We start from the raw sequence: 9,201 nt of genomic DNA, 5'->3' as shown, positions 1-9,201 counted from the left end.
CGAGGCCTCACCCTCGGTGTCAGACACAAGTTCACGGACCTGCGTCTGCAACCGTGCCCGGCTCGACTCCGTGGAGCCACGTCCACGATGGGTCGCGAGGTAGACTCCCTCTCCCGCATCGGCGAAGCTCCCTCCGCCGACGTAGTCGGGAGCCCTCCTGGGAGGTGGCCGCGTCGGTCACCGCGCACGTGGTACCCGTTCGGGGACCTCACCCAGGCGATGGGCCAGCCGTCGCCACGCTCGACGGTACCGGAGGCGCAAGCACGCCGGTACCGGAGGGTGGGCGCAACAGCTCTCCCAGAATCTCTGGGAGAACGGCCCGAGGCTCTCGTTCAGAGCGGCTGCAGAGAAAGGCATGGAGGTATGCAGGTCGACGTCAGAACCTGTTCCGGGCGTGGAGGCTGTTCCGGGCTGTCCGAGTGGAGCGCATCGACACCTCCCTGAACAGAGGGTGAGCGGCTCCTCTCGGTGCCGATGCTGCTGGGTGCCGACTCCCTCGGCGACCCAGAGCTCTCGGTGCCGACCGCGGGGAGGGGACCGGTGTCGATGATCTTCTTCGACTTCTTCCGAAGCATGTCACCGGAGCTCCCCGGCACCGACGAGGAGGAGTAGAGTCCAGCCGCGCTTCCTCGGGCCGAGGCCGAAGGAGTCGGTCTCGGGGGGGCTGTACCGCAGAGCCCTCAGGGTAGGAGGAGACCCACCCGAGGGCTCACCGCCACCAGCATGGGAATGGACAGCCCTCACCTGCACTCCACACATGCACCGCCGTCCGACGACATCAGGAGACGAGGTCCCGGTACCACCGACGTCGATGCAGCTATCCGATGTCTCGGCGCCGATGCAGAGGGCCGATGCCTCGATGCACTCGATGCACTGCAGCCAAGAAGTTGGACGCTGATGACGTCGATGCACACGATGACCCCGGTGCCGATGCCGACGAAGAGCCCGAGAACAAAACGTTCCACTGGGCCAATCTCGCTACTTGAGTCCGCCTTTGTAAGAACACAGACTACAGTTCTGGGGACGGTGCTCGGCCCCAGACACTGAAGACACAAGAGTGCCTATCAGTGAGCGAGATTACCCGGGCACACTGGGTGCACTTCTTGAAGCCGCTGGAAGGCTTCGATGTCATGGGCGGAAAAATCACGCCGGCGAAGTCAAAATCCGAAATGACGAATTTGGAGCACCAAAACTTTAAGGAGAAAAATCTCGACCGAGGCCGAAAAGAGGCCTACCCCGACAACGAAAGAAAACTTACCGGGGCAAAAACTGGAAATACGGGAAGAGGCAAACGAAACCCAGGAGGGTTTCCGGAGCACCTTCCGAACGAAAAGAACTTTTCCGAAGAAAAACACGTCGATTAAAGAACGGACGCGCGAGGTCGACTCTCCGGGGCTCACCACGGCAAAAAACACAGCCGTACGAGTGTGGACGAAAGAAGACTGGCTGGCTCGAGCCGGTTTCGGGCGGGAAGAGCCGCGCATGCGCGGTGCGCGTGAGAGCTAGCAAAGGTCTTTGCTAGGAAGATTCCGATTGGAGGGGCTGCCGAGGACGTCACCCATCAGTGAGAACAAGCAGCCTGCTTGTCCTCGGAGAAAGAATGTAGTCCAATGCGCCTAAAAATTTAAACTGCAGAAAATAGCCAAATAAAGAGCATCAACTTAAAAAAATCTTGCAGAGAGTAAAAAGTGGAGAAGTACATGGTAATGCTAAAAGCATTACACAAAGGTACATTTATTTATGTAAAGGCTAAGTACAGACTACATTTGGACAGTGGGTATACATGGCTAGATGTTAGGCTGGAGGATGGGCAATAGAAACTGCTTACATTTCTTCTTCTAAACCAATATTTTCTTCCTAACAGCGATGGCAAATACAGTGGAGCAGTAATGGTTGGTTGAATTGTGCTTAATCCAGATAAAAAGAAATGTACTAGAGAAAATTTAACTGCAATCATAATGCCTACAGCCTGCCTATAATTACATACATGGTACACGAGTCAAAAGCATCAATTTTTAACAACTATACAACAGGTTTGATGCAGTGAGCCCAGTACCCAAGGCTAGAGTCAGAATCTGGAGAAGGCAAGGGTTATGATGTTCAGACTTGCCTGAATGACCCTAGGGGTCCCCATCTGTGAGGATGGCAAAACTAATCTTCAGAGGTGACATCAAGGACAGCTGTACCAACTGCATGCAGCAAGGTTCACCACAATCTTTCTTCTGTTGCTTTATTCTGTTTTATGAACAGTACAAAAGAAATCTACCCCCAAATTTCTCACTTTTTATGTACATGATTAATGGATTTGGCATAGTTAACTACTGCTATGTAACATGGTATTTTATTTAACAGCAAAACCTTTTATTCAGAATCTGAAAACACTAAGCAAACAAAGAAACTCCCCAAAATAAGTCTTTGGGACGCACCCATTAAAAACCAGAGAACTAGAGACAATCTTATTCTTCACAGATTTAACATGTGTTCAACATTCATTACAGTCAGATTTGATTATCTGCAGTAGGATAAATCTGTGTCACTTAAGAAGAGTGGAAGCATGCGTGTGTCCAAGGAGTAAATGAAAGGGACTGTTCTGCCCACTCAGACCCTAAAAAGCCACATCAGAAACCATCAAAGATGAGCAGAGATTGCAGGGGAACAAAAGGCACGATTGTACAATAAGTGCTGAAAATCCTAACAGCTGCAAAATTAGGAGCAATGAACATATGCACACAGCTAAAATATTTCCAACGCCTGACAAAAGGCATAAATTACTTTTCTTATTTCAAGATGTTTAATAATTACATGTGAAAGGAAAAACACTGAAATCACTAGAAATGCCACACTCCGCTTCAGCAACCCTTTTCTGGGGCTGGAAATCCCTCTTGTTACCTAGCAACAAGCCATGTTTCAGAAATGGCCAAGCAGCTTCCTCTGATCCTTGGGGTTTCCAGATCAGAAGTGCTGGTTTCTAGTAAGGTTACAGCATCACAAAAGCCTTCATTCTCAACTACTACAGATTCAGTCACCATCACCCTCTTCTGCTCTGTAAACCAACTCCATTTAGCCCAGTTATTTAAATTCAGTCTCCCAGCAGGAGGGTCTTTGGAGTTTACACTTTCAGTTTATTAAAACTTTCTATACCGCCCATACTGACACGCAGAACTGAGCAGTGTACGATCTAAAATTTAGAAACAGAAAAGAACTACAAATTCATGAAAGGGCAAGATACAGTCACATAAGGAGACAGACTCAATCATCAACTAGAATTACATTCCAATGTTAAGAAAAAAAACGTAATTAGTAAAAAAAAAAAAAAAGTAAACATCTGACAGTGATATAACATCAGAGGGCGAGACTAAACTGATACAAAAAAAAATCAAATATTTTATTTATTTATTTTTGTTACATTTGTACCCCGCGCTTTCCCACTCATGGCAGGCTCAATGCGGCTTACATGGAGCAATGGAGGGTTAAGTGACTTGCCCAGAGTCACAAGGAGCTGCCTGTGCCTGAAGTGGGAATCAAACTCAGTTCCTCAGTTCCCCAGGACCAAAGTCCACCACCCTAACCACTAGGTCACTCGTCCACTGTTGCTACTATTTGAGATTCTACATGGAATGTTGCTATTCCACTAGCAACATTCCATGTAGAAGTCGGCCCTTGCAGATCACCAATGTGGCCGCGCAGGCTTCTGCTTCTGTGAGTCTGACGTCCTGCACATACGTGCAGGACGTCAGACTCACAGAAACAGAAGCCTGCGCAGCCTTCTACATGGAATGTTGCTAGTGGAATAGCAACATTCCATGTAGAATCTCCAATAGTATCTATTTTATTTTTGTTACATTTGTACCCCGCGCTTTCCCACTCATGGCAGGCTCAATGCGGCTTACATGGGGCAATGGAGGGTTAAGTGACTTGCCCAGAGTCACAAGGAGCTGCCTGTGCCGGGAATCGAACTCAAATGCTTGGCCATAAAGCCAAGGTTTTATAGCTATTTTAAACTCCTTCAAAGAGGCAATATTATGAATGTGTAGCGGTAATTTATTCCAGGTAGAAGAAGCTAAAAAGTAAAAGGACAATACAGTAGTTTCATGTCACGTTTGTTTAGAGTCTGAAAGAACTAACCAATAATCATTTATGGAAGAAAGAACACATGATAATGTATATGAAATTGTAGGAGCAGCAAGGTAACTGGTAAACCTAACTTGAGAGCCATAAAAGTACTCATTAGGATCTTGTAAATGATCCTTTGCTGAACAGGCAGCCAATGTCTAGGACTTATATCTTTTTACTGAGCTCTCCAGAGACACGTGAACTGTGCTGCAGCGCATCATGTCCAGCCACAGCCGGCCCAGGAAACAGCAACCAAGCCTGAGAAGTGAACCTGGATCCCTGCACACCATCAAACTGAAACCAAATCAAATTACTAGGCCTATTAATATGCTTTTTACATTTAAAGCCAATTAATTTAAGCAGTATTGCAGAAGTGACAATTAAAATCGGTACTCCCTTTTCCTCACTCCTAAGGAGACAGGAAAATGTACTGCTCTTGAAATATTCTATTTAGCTACTCAAAGCATGAATATAATGGGGTCCATTTTCAAAATCGATTTCTTGCAGAAAAACGTCTGAAGTGCATAATCAAAACACAGATAGTCTTCGAAAAGAAGATGTTCCCAGAGGGGGCATTTCGTGGGTGTGACATGGGCAGTGTTAAGTAATGAACATGTTTTGCCAATAACGGATAGAAAAAAACGACTTCCTCTGGGTAGAAAGAAAAACATCTGGAATTAGATCTGTTTTAAAAGCATCTAGGGTAAGGCTAAGCCTTTCTTTAGAGCCATGTGTGATTTTGCTGAGTTGTAGAGTGGAAAGATGAAGTGGTCCTTTGAGAGAAATAGTGGAGAGTTGCTGAGTGCTTTGTAACCTTTGTGTGTTTGCCCCAGCATGAACCTTTTCACTCTCACATTTCCTGCCTTGCCTTCTCAACTTCTTGCCCACACCTGCTAAACCCCCAGCCACACTCATCCCTTCCTCTGTATCTGGTCCCCTCAACAAATCCTCACTGTCTACAAATCCCACACTACTATTAACCTCCCTACCTGCTCTTCCTCTGTCTCTCATTGTTCCTCTGTTTGCCACTCCCAGTTTCTCACTGTGCTCTTTGCTGCGGTTGTGTGTGTGTTGACTGTTTGCTGGTGGCGAAAGTGAGATTTTGAGCAGCTGGTGTGTGTCTCATGACTGTGAGCTGGTGCGGGTCTGGGTCTCATGAAGTGCAGTAGGTGGAGGTGTGCACAGTGGTGTCTCTGGGGTCAGTGGGTTGCACCTGTGGTGATGGGATATCTGCACATCAATCATGGATGCGCAGAATGCTTTGGTGGCTCAAGCCTTGCTGGAGATGGATGAGAGTTTGGAGGGGAGGTCCCGGAGGATCAGAGTCAGAGACCAGTTACAGCCCCTTCTCCAGTCTAGGACACACAGGAATAATCCCATGCCAGTCCAACTGAAGGTCACTGCCTCCCTTGCCTTTCTAGCCACTGGTAATTTCCAGTCACTTCTAGCAGTCAATGAAGGCCTCACCCAGCTCGCTGTCTCCAAATGTCTTGCCCAGTTCCTTGATACCTTCCTCACCAACACCTCACATTATATTACCTTCCCCACTACTTCCCAGGCACTCCAGAAAAATGTGGATTAGTTCTACGGCACTCAGACCTCCCCCCACTGGGAATACAAGGACATCTATAGGAATAGAAAATCATATCAGTCAATGAACATGCAAGTCATGTGAGATTGTGGATATATGTGTCTGCTACCCAGGCAGCATTCATACCCCCCGATATTCATAGCTATTTAACCAGCCAGTAGGCTTAAGCGCCTAACTGCAGAAATTGCGTAACATAGCTGGTTAGGCACAGATATTCAGCGCCAAATTGGTCCAGCAACTACTGTCCCCGCTCCCTTCCCCTCCCCTATAATCCAACAATTCCTCTTCACTCTCCTTCACCCTCAAGGTTCAGCAATTCCCTCTCCCCTATCCTTTCCCGTCCACACCTATGGTCCAGCAACTCCCTGCCCCCTCTCCCTTCCCCTCTGTTCCTATGATCCATCAATTTCCTTTCCTCTCTCCTTCATCCCTAAGGTCCAGCAATTCTTTCTCCCCTCTCCCTTCCCCTCCTAAGGTCCAGCAACTCCTTCTCCCCTCCCCATTCCCCTCCACCCCAATGATCCATCAACTCCCTGTCCCTTCTCCCAACCCTTCTCCCTTATGATCCAGCATTTACTTGACCCCTCTCCCTTCACCTCCACCCATTTCCGCTCCTGCTGTGGATCCAGCACCTATCCCCTGTTCCCCACACCTGAGTCTTGCACCGCCTTGCCCCCCCCCCCCCAGTCCACAAAAACCTGGTTTCTTTACTGGTGCCAGCAGGGGCAACGGAAATAGGCTGTCTGGGCTGACCAGTCCTTCTTTCTGTAGCGATCCTCCCCTCTGATATAACTTCCTGATTATGTGCAGGTGGGACGCTAAAGAGGGAAGGACCGGGGTCGGCTCATACAGCTTGTTCCCATTACCACTGCCAGCACCAGCAAAGAAAAATCAGGTTTTTGTGGACTGGGGGAGGACACTGGACTCACAGGAAAGGAAGGGAAGGGATCAGTGATGGATCTGCCTCGGAAGAAGAAACAAAGGGGGAAAAAAAATCCACAAACCCCGTTCCCATGCAGGTCTCTAGTCGGCAGTGTGGGGCCCCTTGGAGAGCGAGGCCCTATGCGTCCGCATCGGTTGCTCCTGCCTAAGACCAGCCCTGAGCGAGCAATGTTCAAAGGAAATCACATGCAAATGAGATTCACATAAATTTAGCAAGCAGCTAGAGAAAGCACCTAGCACATGCGCAGAACAGTCTCTCAGCAAGAGTCCATGTTCTGCATATGCACAGGAATCCTGCTGCTGTACTTTCTCCTTTCCCCTGCAGTACTTGATGGCTCCACTGTCCCCTTGTTTCTTTTGCCCTGCAGTGCTCTGATTCTGGCTCCACCTTCCTCCTGCAGCTTACATGCCTTTCCTCAGGGTGCCCCAAAGATTTCCACTTGGGAATCTCCTCCTTGCTGAACCCCCCCCCCCCCCCCCCGGCTGACATCATAAGGGCTTTCCCCAGCTGAATGGTTGTCTGTTTCTCCATCCCCCCCCCCCTAAGTGAAATCATAGAGGCTTTCCCCAGCCGAATGGCTGTCTGCCCCTATGATATCAACTGGGAGGGTGCGGAGAAACAAGCAGACAGCCAATTGGCTGAGGGAAAGCCAGCATCAGAGCAATTTGCTATTGAAAAAAATCTCTTTGCTGAAAGCCCCCCATGTTTGTTTCTCCATCCCTCTGTTCTCCGCTCTCAGACAAGTTTTGCTACTGAAAAATGCAAGCAGAATGCTTCTCACAGAAGTTGCCCTCATACAATGACAGCTCCAGCCCAGACCTCATGCAAATTTTGCATGTTAAAAGGTAGGTGTTCCTTTCTGTGCATTGCTCAGAATGCCAGCTCACTGTAAAACATTTGCATAGGATTATCGATGTCTGCTACCTCAATGGGTAAGATGAAACCCTTTGTGCATTGCTCATTAAATAACATGCATGTTATACTGGACAGAACCAGTCAAAACTGGATGTTCCTAGCATGGTAAGATTTGTGTATCTGTCCCTCAGATAGATACCTGGCAAGATCCCAAAATAGTACATTTTATGCTGCTTATCCTACAAATAAGCAGTGGATTTCCCCCAAGTCCATCTTAATAATAGCTTATAGGCTTTTATTTTAGGAAGATAGCTTAATGGGGTTTTAAAAAAGTTTGGACAACTACTTTTACACATTCTCTGGCAACGAATTCAGAGTTTAATTACACGTTGAGTGAAGAAATATTTACTCCAATTTGTTTTAAAATTCCTACTTAACAGCTTCATTGCATGTCCCGTAGACCTAGTATTTTTTGGAAAGAGTAAAACAAGCAATTGATCGTCTACCCGTTCCACTCAACTCATTATTTTATATACTCTATCATATCCCCCCTCAGCCATCTTTTCTCCAAACGAAGAGCCCTAGCTGCTTTAGCCTTTTCTTATAGGGAAGTCATCACATCCCCTTGATTTAACTGGTAGAAGTTTGATTCAGAAGCTGTATCATCTGCCAAATTAACTCGCAGCTTGACCTGAATTCTGATAGGAACTGATTGCCATTTTTTTTATATATTTAGAGAGTCTACTTTTCTAAAATTAAACATTTTATGTTTTCAGATGTAGTCTGTAGCACACAAAAGAAAGTAATTTTTATTTCTGAGACCTAACCTATTACAAATGGAGGCCTCATTTATTCTTTATTTTCCATGTAAATGCATTGTAAAGTTTCAGAGTACATTATACACTTTTTTGATCGAGTACAGTGCACTCCATTTAAGTGCACGTCGGATAAGCGCATGCTCTGTTTAACCGAATGCCGTACTTTGCGCTGTTTAACTGCATGCTGTACTTCAGTCCCGTTTTGGCACCATCAATTTCTATGGGGACAAACTTCAGTTTAGCGCACCACTGATAAGTGCAAGATTCGCTTATATGCATGGTTCAAGACCGCTCCTCTGCAGGAAAGACTCCGCATAAGCGCGCACATGGCATATGGAAGCCAATTGGTGTGTGACAACCAAGATTTCAAATTTACTGCCTCTAACTGCCACAGGCAGAATAAGCGAAAGAATGCTGTTGGAGCGTGCACCGGGGTCATCGTCGTCATCGTGGCGGAACTGTAAGACTTTAACACTGGCTGAACGAATAGAAGTTCTTAAAAAATTAGAAAACAAAGTCAAGCATCTATTGCTAAAGAATATGGTGTCAATCCCAGTCAAATTTCACGTGTCTTGAAGCAGAAAGACCAGCTTCTGGAAGACTGGCAAAACAATACAAATCCACAACGGAAACAAAAACGGGCAGGAAAAGCTGAGGAGGAAGAAGATGCTCTTCTTCGGTGGTTTTCTCGAGTCAGGAGCAGACAGTTTCTTGTCAGTGGTCCACTGCTTATGGAGAAAGCTAACCAGCTAGCTGAAAGTCTTGGACTAACTGAATTCAAAGCCACTGTTGGATGGTTGGAAAGATGGAAGGAAAGAAACAGCATAAAATTCAAGAAACAGCATGGTGAGAAACAAGACACTGATGACTTTGGTGCTGAA

This window comes from Microcaecilia unicolor, chromosome 7 (assembly GCF_901765095.1).
Source record: "Microcaecilia unicolor chromosome 7, aMicUni1.1, whole genome shotgun sequence".
In the NCBI taxonomy this organism is placed as follows: Eukaryota; Metazoa; Chordata; class Amphibia; order Gymnophiona; family Siphonopidae; genus Microcaecilia; species Microcaecilia unicolor.
This window is presented reverse-complemented; position numbering follows the sequence as displayed.